A 24883-nucleotide genomic window follows, 5' to 3' on the forward strand; every position below is an offset into this window, starting at 1 on the left:
TATGCACAACAAGTGTTGGTTCTTTCTTTGGTTCTTTTCACTTCACTCACTATTATATCTAGATAATTTTTTATTGTCACAGAAATTCGGTGTATCACTTGGGATGTGATTTACTTTTGAGCACTTTGGTTACCATCTTTTCTCTGTAGGTTCTTCCTTTAGCCTATAATTAGATCACTCATGTGAAACTTTTTATGGCATATATCCATGTGCATTAAGGATATAAATTGCTTACTTTTAGCCCTGGCGAAGTCATTGGCTGAGGAGCCAGATGAAACACGTGTTGGCAAAATCTGTTGGGTATTTGTAATGCTGAAGAACCCCTTATGACTTGTACCCGTGTTCGTGGGTATTTCCTTGCATCGCGGCCGGGCTTAGCTCCGCCCCCCGCCCTCACCGACCGGCCGGGCTTTGCTCCGCCGGTCCAGCGCCACAGACCACTTGCCAGACTGCAAGCCCCAGGAGCCACAGGTCAAAATGGGAGGCAAAAAGGGCAAAAATGTAGGGTACACCACCCTAAGGCTGACAGGTCTAACACATGTCCCCCCCCAGCTGAAAGTGGGGAGAACTACCCAACCTCCAGGGAGTTCTCATCACTAAGGCGGAAATACAGAGAGAGACCGTCAGCATTGGCGTGGTCTACTCCGGGTCTGTGTTCCACCCTGAAGTCCATCCCCTGTAGGGAAATGGACCACCTCAACAATTTGGTATTCTCGCCCCTCATTTGCATGAGCCACCTGAGGGGCCCGTGGTCAGTCTGAATCAGGAAGTGGGAGCCAAACAAATATGGCCTCAGCTTCTTTACAGCCCAGACCACTGCAAAGGCTTCCCTCTCTATCGCGCTCCACCGCTGTTCTCGGGGGAGCAGCCTCCTGGAGATGAAGGCTACTGGTTGGTCCCGTCCCTCCTCATTGAGTTGCGAAAGTATTGCCCCTATGCCATGCTCTGAGGCGTTTGGACAATGAACTCTTTGGAGAAGTCAGGGGCCCTGAGCACAGGAGCGGTGCACATGGCCTGCTTTAGAGAGTCAAAGGCTTTTTGGTAAGCCTCTGTCCAGATCACTTTTCTATGTTGTTTCTTAGAGGTTAGCTCCGTCAAGGGGGCCACAATGGTGCCATAGCCCTTGACAAATCTGCGGTAGTAACCTGTGAGGCCCAGGAATGCCCTGACCTCAGTCTGTGTTTTGGGAGGCTCCCAGGCCAGGATGGTTTCTATCTTGGCCTGTAGGGGCTGCACCTTGCCCCCACCTACCAAGTGTCCTAGGTAGACTACCGACCCCTGCCCTATCTGGCATTTGCTAGCTTTGATAGTCAGGCCTGCCTGCTGCAGAGCCTGAAGCACTTCCTGGAGGTGACCCAAATGGTCCTCCCAGCTGCTACTGAAGACAGCTATGTCGTCCAGGTAGGCAGCAGAGAAGCCCTCTAAACCGGAGAGGACCCGGTTCACCAGCCGCTGGAAGGTGGCAGGAGCGTTTTTCAGTCCAAAGGGCATCACTCTAAACTGGTAGTGGCCCTCTGGGGTGGAAAAGGCGGACCTTTCTTTAGCTTCATCTGTTAGGGCGATCTGCCAGTACCCTGACGTGAGGTCAAAGGTACTCAGGTATCGGGCAGCCCCCAGCCGGTCAATGAGCTCATCCGCCCTCGGGATAGGATGAGCGTCAGTCTTGGTCACATAGTTCAGTCCCCTGTAATCCACACAGAACCTAAGTTCTGGTGTGGTGCCCGGTGGGGCAGCTTTTGGTACCAGAACCACCGGACTGGACCAAGGGCTGCTGGAGGGCTCTATCACCCCCAACTCCAGCATCTTAGTGACCTCACTCTGGATGCTGGCCTTCACCTTATCGGACAGCCTGTAAGACTTGGACTTGACAGGGGGGCTGTCTCCTGTGTCCACGTCATGGGTACACAGGTGGGTGATCCCAGGGATAAGGGAAAACACTGAGGCGAACTGCCCCAGGACCTGGTGACAGTCCCTCTGTTGCTCAGAAGTCAAGGATGGGGAGAGGACCACTCCCTCCACCGATCCATCCTTCTCTTTGGAAGCGAAGAGGTCCGGGAGAGGTTCACTTTCCTCTTCCTCAGCCCCATCACTCACCATCAGTAAGGTGAGCTCGGACCTCTAATGGGGTTTGAGGCGGTTGGCGTGTAGCACCCTGTGGGGCTGCCTGGGGGTCTTAAGATCCACTAGGTAAGTGGCCTTACCCTTCTTTTCCAATATCTCATAAGGGCCAGTCCAGCGATCCTGGAGGGCACTAAGCTCTCCAGGCTCCATGACCCACACCTTCTGTCCAGGTTCTAGCTCCACGGGGTGAGTATTCTGGTCGTACCATTCCTTCATCACCGCCTGGCTGGCCTCTAAGTTGTCAGAAGCTTGCTTCCACAACTTAGCCATTTGGCTGCGGAAGGCCAGCATGTAGCTTACTACATCTTGGGGAAGCCTCCTGGGAGTCTTCTCCCACCCATCCTTCACTAAACTGAGAGGTCCCCTAACAGGGTGACCGTAAAAAAGCTCAAAGGGGCTGAAGCCCACTCCCTTTTGCGGTACCTCCCTGTAGGAAAACAACAAACAGGGCAAGAGGATGTCCCACTTTTTCCTCAGGCCCTCAGGCAGACTTCTGATCATGCCCTTTAGGGTCTTGTTAACCCCTTCCATGCTGATGACAGAACGGTTCCGTCATCAGCTACGGGTGAGCTGTGCTGATGACGGAACCGTTCCGTCATGAGCCCGTTAGAACCTTAGAACCCTCAGCACAGCGCGAAAATTCGCGCCGCGCTGAAGGGGTTAAATCTCTCCACGAGACCATTGGCCTGTGGGTGGTAGGGGGTGGAGAACTTATAAGTAACCCCACACTCCTTCCACATGGCTTGCATGTAGGCAGACATAAAATTGGTACCCCTGTCAGACACCACCTCTTTGGGGAAACCCACTCTGGTAAAAATCCCCATCAGGGCCCGGGCCACTGCAGGTGCAGTGATGGTTCTCAGAGGAATAGCCTCTGGGTACCGGGTGGCATGGTCCACCAGAACCAGGATAAACCTGTGACCAGAAGACGTCGGTGGATCCATAGGCCCAACAATGTCGATGCCCACCCTCTCAAAGGGGGTGCTAACGACAGGTAGTGGTTCCAGGGGAGCCTTCAGCTTAGCCCCTGTTTTCCCACTAGCTTGGCAGGTCAGACAGGTCCTGCAGAATGTATCTGAGGAGATCCTCATCTGTGGCCAATAAAAATGTGGGACAAGCCTAGCAAAGGTCTTGTCTTGGCCCAAGTGTCCTGCCAATGGGATCTCATGAGCCAATTCCAAAAGAAAGGCCCTGTAGCACTGGGGGACCACTAAGGCCCTTGATGACCCATGCACAGGAGCCTTGGGCTCACTGTAAAGGAGCCCATCCTCCCAGTAAATATGATACTTTGCGGAGGCATTGCCTGCTGCTTGGGCCTCGGCCTGTCGCCTCATGCCCTCAAGGGTAGGACACTCCTTCTGTGCCCGGCAAAACTCCTCCCTGGTGGGCCCTCCTTCCACCTGCCACCCTGCAGGGGTAGGTAGGTCCCCCAAGGGAGCATCGTCCCCCTCCGTGGACTCCGGTGCGACCTCCTCCGGTGCCCCATTCATCTCATGGGGTGACTGTCCCGGGGCGGGCTTCCCACACCCTCGGGCTCCTCCCTTCTTAGCAGCTGGCTGGGCCATTTTTCCAGGCTCCAGCACTGGCTGACTCCCTTTCCGGGCAGCCATAGACCGCGTGGTAGCACAAATCCACTCCGGTAACCCCAGCATCTCCTCATGCGCTTTGAGCTCTACCTTCTTCCAGGCAGTATGTTCTAGGTCATTCCCTAACAGACAGTCCACTGGCATGGCAGGGCTCACAGCAACTCTTAAAAGGCCTGAAACCCCTCCCCACTCAAATGGAACCTGCGCTATGGGATAATGACCCCCCCTGTTTTCAGCCATCACAACTGGGTGGAACGCATCGGGAATTACTTGCTCGGGGGACACCAGCTGACTCCTTACCATAGTCATGCTGGCACCTGTGTCCCTCAGGGCCTCTGCCCCCGACCATTGAGGGTGACCCACTGCCTATACTTGGTAGTATTTGAGGGCACATGGATCTTAGGAACTATTTCACTGTCTCCCAGGGACACTAGGACAAGCCCTGCCCCCTCACTCCCATCATCTAGGGACAGCTCCTCCCCAAGCGCTACACTAGCCACCCCGGGGTTTTTACCTCCAGTGGCCTGTGGTGCTCTCTTGCGACACTTGGGATCCCCCTTGTAGTGTCCAAGTTCACCACACTCATAGCACCGGACAGTTCTGGGCTGCTGACCTTTGTCAGGATAAGTGGGCTTCTGGTGGCCAGATTGGGGCTGGGACCCAGACCCTTTCCCTTGTGAATTATTTTGGGGGCCTTTGGAGAACTTTCTTTTTGTCTCCCCCCTCTTTCTTCTGGTGGGAACCCTGACCACCCCTTTGGGAGTCCCCCCCAGAACCCTTGTTGGACACTCTGGTACTGACCCAGGTGTCCGCCTCCTCCGCAAGCTTCCCAGGATTGGTCAACTTGCGGTCAACCAGGTGTTGGCGCAGCTCTGGAAAACATTTCTCTAGAAGGTGCTCTCTTAAAAACAAGTTATACAATCCTTCATAGTCATGCACATTGCTGCCCCGCACCCAGCCCTCTAAAGCTTTACTAGCGTAGTCCAGGAAATCTACCCAGTTCTGTGTGGGAAGTTTGTTGCTATTCCTAAACCTCTGCCTATACCTCTCAGGGGTAAGACCGAACCTCTTAAGCAATGCTTCTTTCATAACAGAATAGTTGGTCTGGTCTTCCTTTTCTAGGCTAAGGAGTGTGTCCCTAACTTCCGGAGGTATGTACTTGTACAGACCACCCCCCCAGTGACTCTCTGGGACCCCATGGGCTCTTAGTGACACCTCATAGGCAGCTAACCACTTATCAATATTATCCCCCACCTTAAAACTGGCCATCACATCTTTAGGCATAAAGACCCTGGACTCACGTGAAGCTTCCGTAGGTATGCTGGCACCACTCTTGATGCTGTTCGTCCCTGCTTGTAGGGCTCGAATTTCCAGTTCCTTCAGGTTGAGCTCATGGGTAAGTTTCCTCTCCTCCATGGCCCACCTTTCTTTCTCACGCTCCCTTTCCAATTTGGCGAGTTCCAATCTAAACTGTCTCTCCTCTCTCCTGTCCTCCAATTCCTCTGAGGACAGGGTCCTTACTGACACACTACTGCCTGCCCTGGAAGGTACCCTTGTACCTGGTAACAAGTTGCCATTTTCCACCAAGGGCAGTAGGTCAAGTTCTCCTGTGGCCCCTTGCTCCGCTCCCTGCCCGTCCCCTTCTCCATCTCCTTCTGGGTGGGCCGTTACCCATGCCCTCAAGGCTTTCTGAAGCTCTGTCTACTTAGCGCCTCGCTTAAAGGGCACCCTTTTCTCCTCCCAGAATTCCTTGAGCTGCGTTGCCGTGTAAGTTTCCAGGTGCGCCAGCTCAAATTCCATCTTGCCAGGTAGGACCTCAGACGTTCGTAGAGAAAATCAAATGGGACTTAGGCCAAAGGACTTTTAAAAAGAGCAGCCAGTCAGGGAGAATTTAAATAAAATATAAAAATGCCAATTGGAGAGGGTAGACAAAAATTCAGTGGAGTCAGGTGTAGGGTTGTGGTGTATACTGCGTCGCTGCGTGGTGTTACACAAGCACAAGTCCTATCCCACCGCTCGATCACCAATGTTAGAACCGGGGTCTCTAGTTGGCAGGGGTATGCACCCTAGTCCAAGTAGGGACCACCGCTTCCGACCTGGTAGCTTGGCGCAAAGCAGAAAAGGCGTAACTTCAGAGGCAATGTGTAAAGTATTTGTGCAACACACAACGGCGATGACACAGTAAAAACACTCACAAAAGGAACACTACACCAGTTTTGTATAAGAATAAGAATTTCTTTATCTAAAAGATATGCGAGAACCAAAAGCAGGTAAATCCAGCTCTAGGCAAGATCAATAATAAAAAGAATTCTAGTTTCCAAGCAAGATCAATAATCAATAAGAATGAATCCAGTTCCCAGGCCTGATCAAATCACCAAAAGCTCAGGTGTGCCAAGGGCTCCTGCTGGTAATGTCTTTCTCACAGTGTCCTTGGATGGCGAAAGTTCACTTGAGGTAGGTTCTTATGGTCAAAATTCACTGGGGGAAGGTTCTTAGGCCAAAGTTCCCTTGTAGCGTAATAAGTGTGCCTCTCATAGAAATGATGCTCCCAGTGTAGGAAGTGCGGCTGCCCAGGCGCTGCTGGTAATGCAAAAAAATGCCCCAGTGTCAATTACCAAGTAATTATGCCCCCGTAGGCCGGTCAGTGAAGGACGGTTCCCAGCCAAGCACAAAGCTCACACTCCAGGTACCCGGCCAACCCGCACCCCGCCCCCTCGCAGCAGCCTGGTTGCACTCAGGCGTTACCTGGGGTGGTGGTTGCGGGCGCGGGTGCGAGGCTCCTCTCCCCCTGGGGCCTTGGGCTCAGCAGGCGCTGCACAGGTGGGGGTCACGGCCACACAGCGCTCCTTTAGTCCAGCGCTTACAGTGCCTCCAAGTCCGGGGCAACGACGGAACCTCCTGCCACACAGCACTTCGCTTCTCAGCGCTACACAGCGCGCTCCGGTCCCAGTGGCGGTGACCTCAGGGCCAGTTTCAGTCTGCTTGCGCCAGAAGCAGAGGCAATCACAGAGCCCTCGGGAGGATCACAAGGCAAGCAGTGCTGAGGGCAGACACAGTGTTGCAGGGCAAATCTTGAGAGTGTTGTTGCTGTTCCAAAGGGCAGTCTTTAAAACGCTGTGGTCCAAGGACAGGTAGTTTCCTTTAGCTTAAAAAGGGTGCAGTCCCAAAAAGGCACTCTTTAAAATGTGGTTCAAAGTAAAGTAGTTCCTTTGGGATGTTGTGGAGACACTCTGGTGGTGATGTTGCAGTCTCCCATGCAGGGCAGGATCAGCAGACATTAGGGCAGCTCAGCAGGTTGTGGGGCAGCAGTTCCTTGGAGCAGTCAGCCTCCTTCCCAGTGGCAATCCTCTTGCGCAGCAGTCCTCACTCCAGCAGGGATTCTTCCAGGTCCAGCAGTGTAACAAGAATGTGAGGCCAGGACCCTCCCTTATATATCTTTTTAGTCTAGGGGCTAGAAAGTGGTGGAAGTCTCTGGAAGGGTCTGGGGGCAGGGGTTTCTGGAATAGTCCAGGGAGTTCTGGTATGTTCCCTGCCTTCCCTGACCTAGCTGTCACAGTGACGAGAGACAGGCCGTTAAGGCTACAGTGGGCAGCCCATCACAGCTCATCCCAGGGAAGAAGGTGTGAATCACCACTCCCACCTCCCAACCCAGGCAGGCCATCAGTATGCAGAGGGGAGGGGGGGAGTCTGCAGCCTAATCTAAGTGTAGGCAGGAAAAGTTCCACTTTATAAAAGTGGGATCCCTAGCGTAGTAATGCCCAAACCCTATATATCATTGGAAAGGATTCCCCGCCCCGAGTCCAACAAGACCAAACATGACAGACTTATTAGGTCCCTGTCAGAAGTTATCCCATAAGGAGAGGTTCCCAATATTAGCCTATGGAGGATTAGCCTTACTGCAGTAGCAGTGGCTTGTGGCAGATATGCTAGCCTCACAAGGTTTTTAGGGGAGAGCACCCGCACCTCAGCACTGTTTAGCAGTGGTGAGGCGCCCAGAGTCCTAAGTCTAACAAAATGTAAGGTCAAAATGGGAGGCAAAAAGTGCAAAAATGTAGGGGAGACCACCCTAAGGCTGACAGGTCTAACAGGGGCACAAGCTTTAATTCACTTGTCCTTATTATTTTTCCACTAATAGATATACTTTTAGTGGCACCCTATTCACAACAAGTGTTGGTTCTTTCTTTGGTTCTTTTCACTTCACTCACTATTATATCTAGATAATTTTTTATTGTCACAGAAATTCGGTGTATCACTTGGGATGTGATTTACTTTTGAGCACTTTGGTTACCATCTTTTCTCTGTAGGTTCTTCCTTTAGCCTATAATTAGATCACTCATGTGAAACTTTTTATGGCATACATCCATGTGCATTAAGGATATAAATTGCTTACTTTTAGCCCTGACGAAGTCATTGGCTGAGGAGCCAGATGAAACACGTGTTGGCAAAATCTGTTGGTTATTTGTAATGCTGAAGAACCCCTTATGACTTGTACCCGTGTTCGTGGGTATTTCCTTGCATCGCGGCCGGGCTTAGCTCCACCCCCCGCCCTCACCGACCGGCCGGGCTTTGCTCCGCCGGTCCAGCGCCACAGACCACTTGCCAGACTGCAAGCCCCAGGAGCCACAGGGGCTCATTGCGCATTTCCCACGCGCCAGGAGGCGCATAAAGACCTGCCTGCAGCAGAGTCCATCGGTGTTCGTGTTCGTGGGTGTTTCCTTGCATCGCGGCCGGGCTTAGCTCCGCCCCCCGCCCTCACCGACCGGCCGGGCTTTGCTCCGCCGGTCCAGCGCCACAGACCACTTGCCAGACTGCAAGCCCCAGGAGCCACAGGGGCTCTTTGTGCATTTCCCACGCGCCAGGAGGCGCATAAATACTCGCCTGCACCCTCGTCCCGCGAGGACGCGCACGGGACTCGCCGGGCTAAGCCCGGGCAAAGGGCGGGCCCTCTGTGGCCCTCAGAGGACCGAGAAGGACGGGACGGGCCACCCCCCTTGGCTCCTACTGGACAAGGTATAGTGAGACTTCGACCTACATCTCTGCTCATCCTGTCCCCTTAAGACACTGGGACTTTCATTGACTTTTTGCGGGACTCTGTTTGCTGCACCTTCGCCATGCCTCTTAATGGGGCTCCCAAACCCAGTATTCCCCCAAGTGACTCTAGTCGGGGGAGGTTAGACTGCTATGTAGACAGGGTATTATTACCCGTTATTCATGATTTGGAAGATCTAGAAACTCGTTTGCCCTCACATAGCGTAGCCTGCAAACACCCCGTGGCGCAGCTAGCCGACACAGCATCAAGTTTGTCCTGGTTGGAGGAATTGAACGCCCTATGTCACATTCGATATGCACCAGTCGAATCCATAGCAGACCCACCCCAAGCCCTTTCCAGCCCAATACTTCCCGTACATTTGCAGTCTAGCTCATTATTGAATGCAAACGATAACATTCTGGCTGCCCCTCCCTTATCCCCGTCAGTAAAAGCAAACACCAAACAACTTGGGAACCCTAAAACTCCTACGGTCAAAAGAAAGCGTTCCGGGGATAACTGCATGGGGAGGGAAGCAAAACTGCTACAGCCTTGCGCAAGTTCCTCACCGTCCGTCAGCACCCTACCTACAGCTTCCCAGGCCTGCGATAACATTGAATCCTTTGCACCCCCCTACCAGGCAGCTCTTCTGGACCTGATTAAATGCCTGGTCACCTCTCTAATATCCCCTTTGACTGCAAGAATCAACTCCCTAGGGGATAGGTTAAGGGATATAGAGACCTCAATTAGGGCACCGACTCAACCTAATAAGAACCTGGCAGGACTTAGCCAACCACAGCCCTTACCCGCTACCGTGGTTTCTAAGTTAGCTCCTCAAAGAAGTAGCATCCCTCTCAACAGACCTACCGTCCCACAGAACCGCCCATGTATCTCCTCGTCATCCGACATCGAGCCCACTACCACCAAGAGTATCATCGCTGATGTAGGGGTGCCAAACGTTCCCACACCTCATGAGGAGAAAACTACTAACCTAGATTATACTAAACATATACATTTGCCTCCAATGGCCGCCCCCTTTGTCTGTATTCTCACTGGTGTTTTACCAATTACAAATGGAAAAACCGAGAGACTAGAGAATCTAAAACACAAGGTCATCTATTGGCTGTCTAGGAACCGACCCTTGCCAGTGAACATTGATGGTGCTATTCGAAGTGTTAGAAGGGTGGGTTGGCTCGTCCCCCTTCCAAAAGATCTCCCAGGCGACCTGGTGTTAGTTAGATTCTGGAGTGATCGGGTCGTGCCTTATTTACAAACCTGGTTTCCACAATTAGGGGATGGCCCGATCTCTGTCTGGGGACTCTATGATTTCTACCCTAGGTCCCGCTACCCTCGGCCGTTAATACAAGACTAGAGAGAAAGCACCATTTTTTAGAAAGAACAAGTTTAGAGATTAATTATCGGCCGGATCAGAGTGTGTATGTACAGAATGGTTTCAACAACCCCATCCCAAATTATTTTCCATGAAGTGTTTTTAGCAGTGGTATTCAGTGACTAGCAATTCGTTTGAACTGATTTAATAATGTCTTAATTTATTATTAATTATTGTAATGAAATGGTTCTCAATGATGTGTATATAATGAATGTTGCTTTTATGATTTTATGTATCAAAATCGAATAAAGCTAATCTGACTGACTTGTACCCTATGATTGGACTGAACTATGAAATTGGATTGGAATAAATAAAGAAGATACAGAACCCATAATATCTGGATAAGACTGTTATTGATCTGGACATTTCTACTTATTAGTGTTGCTCAGGTTGAGAGATTGTATTTGTAATTTAGCTTAGATTATTATCTGTCTGTTGTTACAACTTCTGGTAGGGGTTGTCTCTACCTTAGAGCATATACTAGTTAAGATATATAAAGAGTAAATATATGTTCGAGGCATATGGGCTGCAGATGGTACATTATGAATAGATCGCCATCTGGTGTTGGGCTCGGATGATTGCACTTTGTTTTTCTCTTGGAGAGTCTTTTGTATCCTGGTGACTCCTCCTTTGGTTGGTAGTGCGCATGGGCATCGGCTCCATCCTTAGATTGTTTTTTTCCGCCATCGGGTTCGGATGAGGATTGAGACGCTCCAGATCGACTTCGGAAAGAAGTGACTTATCGGCGCGTATTCCCTTTCCAATTCGACGGTATTGTTATCGAACGCGCTTCATTTCCATTCCGGCGCGTTTCGACTTCAACATCGAAGAAAAAACTTTGATCTACGTCAACGAACAGGAGACCTTTCTCGACGCAGTCAAGCCCGGAGTCCATGGAAAGGACTCCATTCAAAAAATGTCCAGCGTGTGGTGCTAAGTTCCCACACAAGGACCTACACGAGGTGTGCAACCTCTGCCTATCGCCTGAACACGAATCAAGGGACTGCGAGGCCTGCGCAGCATTCTCCTCCAAGTCGACGATTAGAAATCGTCGAGCTCGAAGACACGAGGTTTCCAGAATGCAGTCGGAGGCGATCCCGGAGCTGTTCGGAGACGAGCAACTTGAGGAAGAAGAGGATCATGAGGATCAGTCGGGGTCGGAAGGGGACGAGTCGGATGTCGAAGAACTCGACGTGCAACAAACCGTGAGTGACGACGTCCCCTTACCAAAAAACCGACCCCGTGTGGTAACGACCCCGCCTTCGAGCCCGGTCAAACCGCAGAAAAAAGTTTCCGACGCCCCGCCTTTGGGCCCGGCAACGAAACCGAAACTGAAACCGAAACACTCGGTATCCCACCATGTCGGATCCGAGAAGAGGTCGACATCGACTTCGATACCGAAGATCCATGCAAAGGAAGGTTCGGCATCGAAACATTCCATGTCGAAACAGAAACATGATTCGACGTCAAAGACTCACTCGACACCGAGAAAGTCGGAATCGAGCAAGCACTCAGTGCCGAAAACACCGAACATTGACGATCCAAAACAAAGGCACGTTTCGGAACTGAGGCCTTCGGTACCGATACAGGAGCAGCAAACAGATCCCAAACAAAAAATTTTGTTTATTGATCCGCAAACTGGCAAAGTTGTGACGAAGAAGAGGAAGAATGAACAGATAGAAGACAAATCTCTTCCTTCAAAAAAGAGAACAATGGGGAAAGATATAACTCCTCCTATTTCTCCTCGACCCAAAGTCACACCCTCTTCTCCTATTCCTCACACTATGCCAAATATTCCTGCACCTTCTACACCAAGACCATCTACACCTCAGTCTGATGTAGACAGTGATCCAGGGGAGGGAGAACCTCAAGGGGATGATGAAACTATCCCAGATGAGGATGACCCATGGGAAAATTATGACGTGGAGTCAGATGATGACAATGACCCACAGTTATATCCCTCAAAGCCTTCACCACCTGATGATAACACAGGGTTTGTACAGCTCATTAATAGGGCAGCTAAATATCATAAGGTAGATATACATACAGAACCTCAAATAGAGGACTTCCTATTAGAGACGCTACCTAATGCACAAAGAACATCAGGTACTCTACCTATGCTGAATGGTCTTCTCAGTCACACAGAAGAAATATTCAAAGACCCAGTGAGGGCTAGGGTGTTAAACCCAAGAATTGATAAAAAATATAAGGCGGCTCCAAAGGATCCAATATTTATCAAAGGGCAAGTACCTCTGGACTCGCTTGTAGTTTCAAACGCTCGTAAAAGAGCGAACTCATTATCTACAGGAGAGGCTCCTCCACCGGATAAAGAGTCAAAATTAATAGATGCATCAGGCAAGAGAGTAGCATCACAAGCGGCAAATAGCTGGCGTATAGCCAATACACAGGCACTACTTGCACGTTATGACAGGGCACATTATGATGAATTAGAAAAACTCATCACACATCTCCCCAAGGAACATCAGAAAAGGGCAGATCAGTTAATACAGGAAGGGAAAATAATAACTAATACTTCCATTAAGTGCGCCCTAGACGCAGCAGACACTGCAGCAAGATCCATCAACACCAGTGTCATGTTAAGGAGACATGCATGGCTTAGAATCTCAGGATTCAAACAGGAAGTACAAACATCCTTATTGAACCAACCCTTTGACCAAAAAACACTTTTTGGCTCAAGCACAGATGAGACCTTAGAAAAAATGAAAAAAGATACAGAAACGGCTAAGTCAATGGGAGCATTGCAACAGCCATCACAAAGAGGTTCCTTTCGTAGATCCACCTATAGAGGAGGCTCAAAAAATACAGGAAAACATCAGCAATCCACCTCTTTCACACCTACATCACCCAAAGGTAATTCAAGAGGTAGTTACAGGGGTAACAACAACAAGGGTAGAGGCCGCGGAAATAATAACAACCGCAACGCCTCAACCCCAAAACAGTGACTTAATAGAACTTCCCCCAGATCACATAACACCGGTCGGGGGACGTCTATCACAGTTCCTACCTGTCTGGGAAAACATCACGTCAGACAGGTGGGTGAGACAAATTATCCAACATGGTTATTGCCTAGAACTCACAGCTACCCCACCAAACACCCCCCCCAAACAGCGTCCAATGAGTCAAGATCATCTGACATTGTTAAAGGAAGAAGTACTATCACTGCTGCAAAAGCATGCAATAGAGAAGGTTCCAAAACATCAACAAGGGACAGGAGTATACTCTCTATACTTCCTAATCCCCAAAAAAGATGGACCTCTCAATGCATACATAAATTCGGAACATTTCCACATGGTCACGCTCCAACAAGTACTCCCTTTACTGAAGAAAGGGGACTTTCTTTCTACACTGGATCTAAAAGACGCTGACTTTCATATCCCAATTCACAAAGCCCACAGGAAATACCTAAGGTTTGTAGTGGAAGGACAACATTATCAATTCAAAGTCCTTCCGTTCGGGGTTACAACGGCACCAAGAGTGTTCACAAAATGCCTAGCTGTGGTGGCAGCACACCTAAGAAGACAACAAATACATGTCTTCCCATACTTGGACGATTGGTTAATAAAGGCCAAGTCACAAGAAGAATGTCTTCACAACACACAGAAGACAATTCAATTGCTGCACCACCTTGGGTTTACAGTGAACTACAAAAAATCACACCTGCAACCAAACAAGATTCAGCAATACCTAGGGGCTACTATAGACACAGAAAAGGCAATAGCATACCCCAATCTGATCAGGATACAGACAATGGTCGGGTTAATACAAAGATTTCAACCACAGCACTCACTACCAGCACAAGTGTTTATGCAACTGTTAGGCATGATGTCCTCCTGCATACTGCTAATACCACATGCCAGACTACAAATGCGCCCACTACAGGAGTGTCTAGCGACACAGTGGAATCAGGCTCAAGGTCAGATTACAGATCTGGTGTTGGTGGACGACCGTACGCATCGCTCTCTGAAGTGGTGGAACACAACAAACATTTCCAAAGGACGGTTGTTCCTAGAACCGATTCCACAAGTGATAATAACAGCGGACGCATCGCTCTCCGGATGGGGAGCGCATATGGACAAATACACAGTGCAGGGGAAGTGGAGTGTGCAGCAAAAGAAACTGCACATCAACTACTTGGAACTATTAGCGGTATTTCTAGCACTAAAAGCTTTCCAAATGCAAATAACGAAGAAGGCAGTCCTGATCAGAACAGACAACATGACTGCAATGTATTATATTCAAAAACAGGGGGGGACACACTCTCTCCAACTATCCAAACTAGCACAGGACATTTGGAGATGGGCCATTCCTCAAAAGATCTATCTGCTAGCAGAACACCTACCAGGAGTTCAAAATCAGATAGCAGACATCCTAAGCAGACAGTCAGAACAAGTACACGAATGGGAACTGCACGACCAAATACTGCAACCATTCTTCCAAAGATGGGGGCAACCAGAGATAGATCTGTTTGCCAATCATCTGAACGCAAAATGCCAAAACTTCGAATCCAGGTACCCACATCAACGGTCCCAGGGCAATGCACTATGGATAAATTGGTCCAACAGATTTGCTTACGCTTTTCCCCCTCTCCCACTAATTCCGTTAGTGGTTCGGAAACTGCAGCAGCACTCAATGACAATGATACTAGTGGCACCAACGTGGGCAAGACAGCCGTGGTTCACCACGCTACTACAACTATCACAGGTGCCACATCAAAAGCTAAAATTATTACCCATGCACCTTACACAGAACCATGGAGAAATAATGCACCCAGATCCCAAACAATTGAACCTAGCGATCTGGCTCCTGAGGTCATAGAGTTTGGGTATTTAGATTTGCCACCAGAATGCATGGAAATCATTAAACAAGCAAGACGTCCTACCACCAGAGCATGCTATGCAGCAAAGTGGAAGAGGTTTGCTATACACTGTAACAGTAAGCACATCAACCCTCTGGACGCATCCACTAAACAGATCATTTGCTATTTACTACACTTGCAGCAATGTAACTTAGCATACACCTCTATCAGAGTTCATCTCGCTGCTATAGCGGCGTACCTACAAAACAGACAGCATCTTTCCCTGTTTAAAGTACCAGCAATTAAAGCCTTCATGGAGGGACTCAAAAGAGTCATTCCACCAAGACGACCACCTTCCCCAGTCTGGAATCTCAACATAGTACTTACCAGACTAATGGGGCCACCATTTGAACCTATGCATAGGTGTGAAATACAATTCCTCACATGGAAGGTGGCCTTCCTCATAGCTATCACGTCACTTAGAAGAGTAAGTGAGTTGCAGGCTTTTACGATTCAAGAACCATTTATGCAGTTACACCAAAATAAAGTGGTTCTTAGAACAAATCCAAAATTCCTACCAAAGGTAATTTCTGCATTCCACATCAATCAGTCAGTGGAATTACCGGTTTTCTTTCCAAAACCACAGACGGTAGCGGAAAGAGCCCTACATACATTAGATGTCAGAAGGGCAATATTGTACTATATAGAAAGAACACAAACTTTCAGAAAGACAAAACAGCTATTTGTTGCGTTTTCTCCTACACATAAGGGCAATCCCATCTCTAAAGCGGGCATTGCCAGATGGATTGTAAAATGTATTCAAATATGCTACTTAAAAGCAAAGAGAACATTAACTGTTCCTCCTAGAGCTCACTCTACACGTAAACTAGGAGCATCTATGGCATTTTTTAGGAAACATTCCACTAGATGACATATGCAAAGCAGCTACCTGGGTTACACCGCACACCTTCACAAAGCATTATTGTGTAGATGTGCACACAATACAACAAGCTAGAGTGGGACAAGCTGTATTAAAGACTTTATTTCAGACAGTTGCAACAGACACGGGCGACCACCGCTAGGGAGAGAACTGCTGTATAGTCTATTCATAATGTACCATCTGCAGCCCATATGCCTCGAACGGAATATGCTACTTACCAGTATGCATCTGTTCTTGGCATAGAGGGCTGCAGAGTGGTACATGCCCTCCCAGCCTCCCCGGAAACCTGTGTCTGTTCCAACATTATCTTATTTAGATACACTTACATGGGCACTCTTATCTGTATTCTACTATACTACTCCATCTAACCCTACTATGGCAAAACAATCTAAGGATGGAGCCGATGCCCATGCACACTACCAACCAAAGGAGGAGTCACCAGGATACAAAAGACTCTCCAAGAGAAAAACAAAGTGCAATCATCCGAGCCCAACACCAGATGGCGATCTATTCATAATGTACCACTCTGCAGCCCTCTATGCCAAGAACAGATGCATACTGGTAAGTAGCATATTCCTCACACCATTTTGCGCATTGTTCCCTACTGCCAATCTGTTGTGGAGTGCTCTGTTCATAATAAATAAATGAGACCTATTTATTGCGCTTGTTGTAACTTTTATGAAAACAAGTCAGAACTGTGGCATCTGGTATAACTTTTCCCAATGAGCCAATCAGGCCTATATCATTGGCTTCTGATCATAAGCAACTCAGACCTACTGTTTGGAGCAAAAGCTTCCCCACAAGTCAACCAGCAGGTACACAGTAATAACATTACACAATTTGTACAAAATTAGTTGTCAAAACTATGTAAAATCCCTCCTAAAAGGACCTTATAAGGAGTATCACACTGCAAATATTCTACCCCTATGGTTCGTTTGAGGAAGTTACCGACAGCAATGCCTTGTATGATAATCTGTGAGATTCCATGCAACAAAATACCTTCCCAATGGCTTTGCCCACAGTTTAATAAGCCACAGCTAAAGGCATAATGCCTTTAACATGTGAATTTCACAAAACTTAAGTCAGGCATTACTGCCTTTCTCATAACTCTTCATAATAAATCAAACCTACAAAATCTGACATAGACTTTCCTAATGAACCAATAAGGCCTATAGCCCTTACAATTGGCTTGACAACCAACACAGGCGTATTGAAGTGCACAGATGCTGTCATACATTATAGATACAGTTCTAAAATTACAAATATGTACAAAACTACAATTGGGAACACAATATACACCCAACTCAAACGAGCCTAAAAAGGATTAGCACACTGAAAATCTTCACTTTCCAGGGTCTGCCACAGGGATGATGAACACCAAAACCCTTGCCTGCAAGATTTCATGTAATAAAATACATGTCTACAGTCTGTAAGACAGCATGATAACAATCCACCATAAAAAGCCTATTGACTTTAACAAATGTTTTAACAAATAAGCCAAGCCTATTGCTTCTGTCATAATGTTTAATAATAAAGTAATCATACCTAAGGCTTCGGACATATCTTTTAACCATGAACCAATCAGGCCTCTATGCTTCATCATTATCACCATAACCAACTGAGGTCTACTGTACTGAGCATAAGATTTCAAACAAAGCAAGAGTCAAGCAAAATTTAAAAATTAAAAATGTAAACAATATAACAGTAACCAAATCAAAATACTTGATCTCGTAAGAGGGCCTAATAAGGTTTATCACAGGAGAAAACTTCTAACCCCATAGTTTGTCAGAGGTGGTAACGAACAGTAAAAGCTTTGCTTCCAATGGAAATCTGCACTTCTATGTAATAAAATACCTCTCTGCAGATTATAATAGAGTAATGACAGACCACCCTTAAATGCCTATTGCCTTTAGCATATCTATTTCACAATCAATAGGCTAAGCCCACTGAGTTTATCATAATAAGCAGATCTAGCTTATAGCCTTGGTCATTGTCTTGCCACCATAACCAACAATACCTCGCTTTATTGAGCATAATCTTTCACACATGGCACCAGAGAAGAACAAACCTAATAATGTAGGAGAAGAGTCTTAATAGCATCACAGTGGCATCTGTGTGACCCTAAAGGGCAAGCTCTATCCATCACAGTGACATTTGGGTGGCTGAAAGGACAAACACAACAGCTTTCCTTGATAAACAGCCTAGAACAAGCGGCTGAAAAATCAAGTGATCAAAGCTTGTTGGAGGGTAAGTAATCCTTCTGTGGAAGCTCACAGCTGATAAATCAAAATGTGGGTGGTCCCACTCAATAGTGCTCCTGAAAGACCTTTTTCAAACCAGAAAAGGTCTGGGCATTGCTCCCAATGATAGTAACCACACATGTGCTAACCATCACATTCCTACAAGTGTGACAATTCCTACTATTTCAGGCCTCCCAAGCTATAAGAATCATTTGGATGGCAGGTAATGTTTTAATATATATTGAATTATTAATTACCTGTTGCGGTCATCTCTAAATTAGCTAGACAGCCATATTGTGGCAGACTGTCACAAGCACCATTGTTGACAATTGTGTACGTTTCGTTGCGATATATGCTAAAATCGGGAGATCTGTGATAAAATATTGAGGTGGCGAAGCCTACGAGGACTTCCAGGCGCTAGGTCTTGCATGAGAAAACCGTGACACACATTGGATCCTGGACCTGAGGCGTCGTAAATATTACCAGCCGGTGCCACAAAGGGTGTTGCGTGGGGATTAAGTGGGGGAAACCAGGAAGTTGGTTTTTCGGAAGGTGGTTGGGCTAGGATGTGAGATCAAGGCAAAGCAACAAAAAGAGGAAGCGAGAACGGACGCTAGCGCTGCAGGATTTATTTGTGAAAGCAGAGGGGCCACTGGTAGCTGGGAGTAGAAAAGAAGTACACGGGGCGGAGGAAAACGGGCCTCAGGGACGTGGGTGGTTTGTTGTGGTAATAATGGAACATGGTTTAAGGGGGGCTGCTGACTTCTGAGGGACAGAGGTAGAAGGGGCAGGGTAGCTATAGTATGGGGGGCAGAAACCGGGCGCTCAAACAGTGGTGTAGCCTTAAGGTGCCAGGGCAGCAGACTGCCTAGGAGTTGGAGGTGATGACACGTGAATGTAGTGAACGCCCTGCGTTTTGTAACCAACTAAATTCCGCCTTACAGTGCATTATTGTAGGTAAGTAGGTACCGCAGAAAAGTGCACTGTGCTACACGGCAGAACCATGTTGGAGTAGAGCGCCGCTGGGTGGTGCTTTGCAGTGGAGAGGGAGTGCAGGGCAGTGCTTAGTTGTCCGGTAAAGTGCATTGGTGGGATGGGAACATTGGTCAGGATTAAGGGGACGTAAGAATTCTTACATTTAGGTGGATGTTGGAGTAGATTTAGACCATCCAGTTGAGGTTTACAATTTCAATTTGGGATCGCAGTCCTGTTCATCTAAATTCAGGTCTACAGCTACTAGAATTGAAAGAAAAGCTGGTGTTGATAGAAGACTGCCTCAAGGGGATCTAGGATACGTGAGCATTTTAGTCGACTGCATCGAAAGGAAATATGTTTTTATTCCTTACCCTTCCAACCAGCCCATGGAAGAACCCTTTTAAATTGAGGTAGGGGTCGCCTCAACTACCGCTGCAAAATGCCCACGTCATATGCGTGACACGTCTCTTAAGGGTTGGATCTTTAGCCAAAACCCAGTGGAATTCTGAGATCGTTTATTTTAGCCTTTACTCAGAGACTACGAACTTCTAAATGCTACTTGACCCCCTCATTAAAAAAGAAATCTAGACATGGGTGGCTTACTGTGTTAACAATTGCACCTTTTTAAAATACGGAGCTGCACATGGATCTGCACTTTGGGGCTTATGTAATGGCTGTTGGCAGTCTAACTGAAGACCCAGGCTACGGGCATGCACTTCCATGGCTGTAGTCAGAGGGGAAGGGGTGATCGGGAGAAGGGTGTTCGCTCAAATAACCAGTGGTGCACGCGCACCACAGAGTAGTGGGGGGATGGAGCTCGGAAGCGAACGCGCGCTGCTGCACGTGCTGGCAGCCGGTGGGAATGGGCGGAGCAAATTCGCACGCCTTTGCCCAATAGCGTGCATTATTTTTATTTTAAAAACACGCTACACCCAATGGCAGCCGGGGAAAGCCTGATCACATGCTCGAGCAGCTTTCAGGACCCCATACAAAAAGACTCTCGCTGCACGAACTGTGCTGTGCACTGCAACGCAGGCGCGAGCTCTAAAAAGGGACTAAGCCCTATGTGAAATGGTGCCCACGGGGGGAGGAGGCAGGCAACTCCAAAATGGAACCTGCGTGCCTACAAGGAAAGAAAAGTGGGCTGCACAAACCTTGTCTATCTATATACATTTTCATATGTGCATATATAATTATTTTACTAAAAGAAAACTTGAGAATAAAATATATTTTTGCAACTTATCTTCAGGCTACATTGGATGAATTTTATGTGTGTTATCAATAAAGGAGGTAACCAACCGAGAAATGGTTTTATTGAAAACCAAGTGGTGACTTTTTTTGGGTCACAATCTTTTATAAATGAAAGAAAATGAGGATAATTGAGGTAGATAGGCAGCATCCTAACGACGTTGAAAAATGACACTGTTTCTTTAAGGGAGCCAGCTGCAGAAATATCCCATCATGCCCTGCAGTTTCAGTAGTTTTATTGACGGGAGCCTCTGCATTCTTACACTAACAGTACCATTCTGTTGTTTCCACTTAGGAGTTGGTAAGTTGTTTATGAATATTCCTGCAGTGAAGACATAGTAATTTCCTAGTTAGTTTTATCAGTGGTTAAATTGTTATTAATTTAGTGTTAAATATCTCAGTATCATTGAAGAGCAAGGACTCCGTGTTGACAGCGTGTTGACAGCTTCTCAATATTATGGTATCTCTGGGACCGTGTGGTTACTTCCCATTCCGGTAAAACAAATTGTAAATGATAGAATTGTGGTGCAGAAATACCGGTCAGCATCGGTAATACCATCGCTTTAGTATCCCCCACTCACCAAAATCTGCTTAACCCACTGAGTAGGATATTAACTCGAGTACTGCTAAATAAAACTATAACAATAAATTTAAATCCTTCTCTAACTGTGTCCATGCTTTAGTGGATCTCTTAACATTCTAATGGTCTAATACATGTCTGTACATTATGATAGAACAAGAACCTCTCTTAATGCTGAGCATAGAGTTTGGAATGGAGCGAGCAAATACACCACATAATCTAAATATTAGAAAGGTAAAGAAAAAAATAGACGCGGTGTTCCATTAAGTGCATTACTGTCTCTAACCTCAGTGTATTGTGTATTTAATGTTTTTCAGAAAGGGACATCTCAGAACTGGTGTGCACTGGCAGGAATCTATGCACATAAGCAGAGGTCTGGAAGAGGAGCAACCCGAAGAGAGTACATCTGCTAAAGACTGTAGATTTTCCTTTCATTAAAGAAATTGTTGTTACTGATCAAAATAAATACTAAGCAATCACTTGGCTGAAGCTGCCCCATGTTCTGTTGCTTTAACAAATTCATAATCCTAAGTGTGCCACTCTGCAGTTATGGTTATTTTGCACTTTCCATTTAAAAGAACGTTTTGATTTGCTACTAACTAATGAATCTAAAGAAATGTGTGTTTCCAGCTTAGTTATGCCATATCGGATTTCGACAAGACACACCTAGGGAGCTGTGATGAAGGGGAAGTCAGAAAAAAGCAATTTCCGTTTCAAGTCCAATGCAATATAGGGATTGGGGGGACTGCTCTGGCTCTCCTGTACTCCTTCCTGGAAGCAAGAGAGCAGAGGTTGTTCTGGAACGGCCTGAAGTCGGAAAACTTCTATCTCCCATGTGGCGTTCCGCAGGGGTCTGCGCTTTCCCCAACTCTGTTCAATCTCTACGTCACCCATCAGGCTAATCTCGTCAGGAGGCACGGCTTTGCTATGGTCTCGTATGCCGACGACTCTCAACTCCTCATCTCCATTCTTAATTGGCCAGAGACCACAGCAGCCAGGTTCCACACTTGCCTCACCGAAATTATGACCTGGATGAGTCAGAACCATCTGAAAATAAACACAGACAAGACAGAGGTGATGGAGTTCCGGTCGGGCCAGCCCCTATGGAATCGGTCCTGGTGGCCCCCGGAAGCTGGAGACTGCCCCTCTCCAGCAGAGAAGGTCAGAAACCTGGGGATCATTTTCGATGGTAAACTGAATTTTGGCCCCCAGATAAATAGCCTTATTTTATCGTGTTTTTTTTCTCTTAAAAACTCTGAGAAAAATCTTCCCCTATATCCCGCAAGAGCTACGAAAGACAGTGATGGTTGCTCTTTTCCTATCCAAACTGGATTACTGCAATGCCCTATTTTTGGGAATCAATAAATACCAGCAGCAAAAACTGCAGTCTCTGCAAAATGCTGCAGCGAGACTCCTGCTGGGAATCCCCAGAGGTCACTCAACCTCGGCCGGCATCAAACTGCTGCACTGGCAGCACATCAAATTCAAAACCTTAACCCTGGTGCAAAAAGCAAACCATCGCAGTGGCGCCGAGGACCTACAAAATCTTTTCACACCTTAAGTTCCTATTCGCAACCTTAGATCGGCTAGTTCTGGCCTTATTAAAACTACAAAAGTAAGGCAGGCGAGATGGGGGATGGGCAGAGCAATCACGCACTGAGCAGCAAAACTTTGGAACAAACTGCCGCTCCCCCTGAAGCTTCAACCTAACCTTCAGCTCTTTAGGAGGAGTCTTAAAACCTGGTTGTTTACAGCCATATAGGCCTGAACACAATAGTCCTCTCCACCCACACTTCTCAGCGCCAAGACACCTCGGCAATCGAGCACTTTATAAGCATCTAAACATAAACATAGAAATAATAATCCAGTTTTGGCATGAAGATATAATTTGACTCAAAACAATGTCTTTTTTTTTTTAGGGTTAGGGTCATGTGTTTTGAAGACAGTTAAGTGAAATTTGAAGTGTTGCCAGACAGTTCAAGAGTTGCTGGTTTGAGAAACCGAGAGTGAATTTATAATACAAATATGATTAGATGAAGGGGGGCGTGGCTTGGCGCGCAATGGCGACGGACGTGGAAGGGTAGAGCTCCGACTTGAGCTCCCCTTCCCGAGGCCGTTTCTCCGCCATCTGTATCCTGATTGAGCCGCAGCTGGGAGCGGACCCGAGGGCAACCCCCACCCACACAGCCGAATCTTGGGCTCGTCGCTCGCTGGGTTCTGCACCGACAGAAGCGGTACATCTGTAGCCCCGGCGCACCCACCTACGCTAGGCCAAGGCTTGGCGGCAACAATAGGCCCAGCGGCGTGGCCTGCTCAGCGCCATCCAGGGAGGTCCGCAGGGCACAGACAGAGATTGAGCGACCCTCCTGTTTTCGCACTGTGACCGCCGCTGCAACACCTCCGCACGCCTTTGTGGGCATTGGCGGAGTGACCGACGTGGAGGAGCGCCTACGTGCAGTGGACACCGCCGGAGAAAGGCCCGGCGCTTTCACGGACTCGCGTCGGCGACAGGGCGGAACAGGCAGCTTTGGACTCTGGCCCCGGCGTAATTGTGAGGCACGCCTTGTCTCCCTTTGAACGCCTGCTGGGCCCATGCTAGAGCGAGGACTACCCTGACTACCTCCCTTGGGCCGGACGCTCGGAGGACAGACCTTGGTAATGGGGGACGGCTGGGAAGGGCCGAGAGCGGCCGCTGTGCACGGAGGCGGACCTTGGGGGTAAGGAGCCTGGATACGTGGGCGGCTGAAAACTGCTTGCAGATACCGGAGACTTTCTTAGCGGATCCCCAGCGCGGCAGCGCTGATACTCTGAGACTTCTCGGCGCTCTCCCGCCTATGGGTGGTGACTACAAGCCACGGAATTGCATGTTTGCCCAGCTTGGTGGCTGGGAGGAGTGCGCTCGTATCTGCGGCCAAACACCAGTAGGGAGCCGTGACAAACCACGCAGTGCCAGCTCCACCGCACATTGAGACACTACCTGATAGCGCTCCCTTGCCGGGTGAGCGCCCCGACCACCTATTTTACTGGCCTACTCCTACCTACTCGGACAATATCACTGCCTACGTTGCCCGTGGGACGGAGTTGAGCAGGTGCCCCATCGACCCTACTGGCGAGACTACAACCAGCGCTGCCCACACACTCATGCCCTGAGGTTCTGGTGGCTGATCCTTGCGCAGCCCGGTGTCTCTCCTGAGAATTGACGGTTGGGCACCCTGGCTGTGCTGAAACATCTACTATAGTTCTGCCCTCCGGTCTCGCCCACGCAGAGTATAGAAGACGCTTCCACATACCACCTCGCTCATGTCTGGGGGAGTAAAGACACACACAGGCACAGGTGGTACATCGCTGAGGGGTAAACAAACCAAGTCACCACCCAAGATGGCCTCTGATGCTGTGGCATCAAAACTGGACAATGTACTGGCTGTAATGGAGCGCCTGGAGGCGTCCCTCCAGCAAACACGCACTTCTTTGGAATCAAAGATAGACAGTGTAGCAATAGACCTGACTCATTTAAAGGCGGACCACAAGAAGCTACAAGATCGCACCACAGCGCTGGAGGGCACAGTGACTGATCTTGAGCCTCGGTTGAGTCAAACGGAACAACATGTGCACGATCTCCTAAACAGGGTGGAATTCCTGGAGGAAAGGGCGGAAGATGCGGAAGGACGGGCGAGACGGAACAACATCAGACTGGTTGGCATACCGGAGAAATGGGAGGGGGCTGACCCCACTGGGCATGTGGAAGACTGGCTGAGAGGCCTCCTGCCGGAGGGTGCGCTGTCGCCATACTTTGTAGTGGAGCGCGCACACCTCGTGCCTACGAGACCCCTCCCCCCAGGCTCTAACCCCAGGCCGCTGATTCTCTGTGTCCTAGACTACAGGGACCGCAACACTATCCTGCGCGAATCCAGGAAGCTTGGCGATATCCGAATTTACAACGCCACAGTAATGTTTTTCCGAC

At 48.4% G+C, this 24883-nt stretch overlaps 1 protein-coding gene across 2 annotated transcripts in view; it reads left to right on the plus strand.

Moving 5' to 3' along the window:
- The window catches only part of LOC147717624 (E3 ubiquitin-protein ligase TRIM39-like), a 686221-nt gene that overhangs the window by 175967 nt on the left and 485371 nt on the right, over positions 1 to 24883 (plus strand). The window contains exon 8 of one of the 2 annotated variants that reach the window (XM_086924418.1): positions 21240 to 21404. The exons of the other annotated variant lie outside the window; for it this stretch is intronic. The gene's annotated coding sequence lies outside the window, so the exon portion shown is untranslated. Of the gene's footprint in view, positions 1 to 21239; positions 21405 to 24883 lie in introns of those variants that run through there. 2 annotated transcript variants of the gene reach the window in all.

Source organism: Lissotriton vulgaris, chromosome 5, assembly GCF_964263255.1.
Source record: "Lissotriton vulgaris chromosome 5, aLisVul1.2, whole genome shotgun sequence".
Classification (NCBI taxonomy): Eukaryota; Metazoa; Chordata; class Amphibia; order Caudata; family Salamandridae; genus Lissotriton; species Lissotriton vulgaris.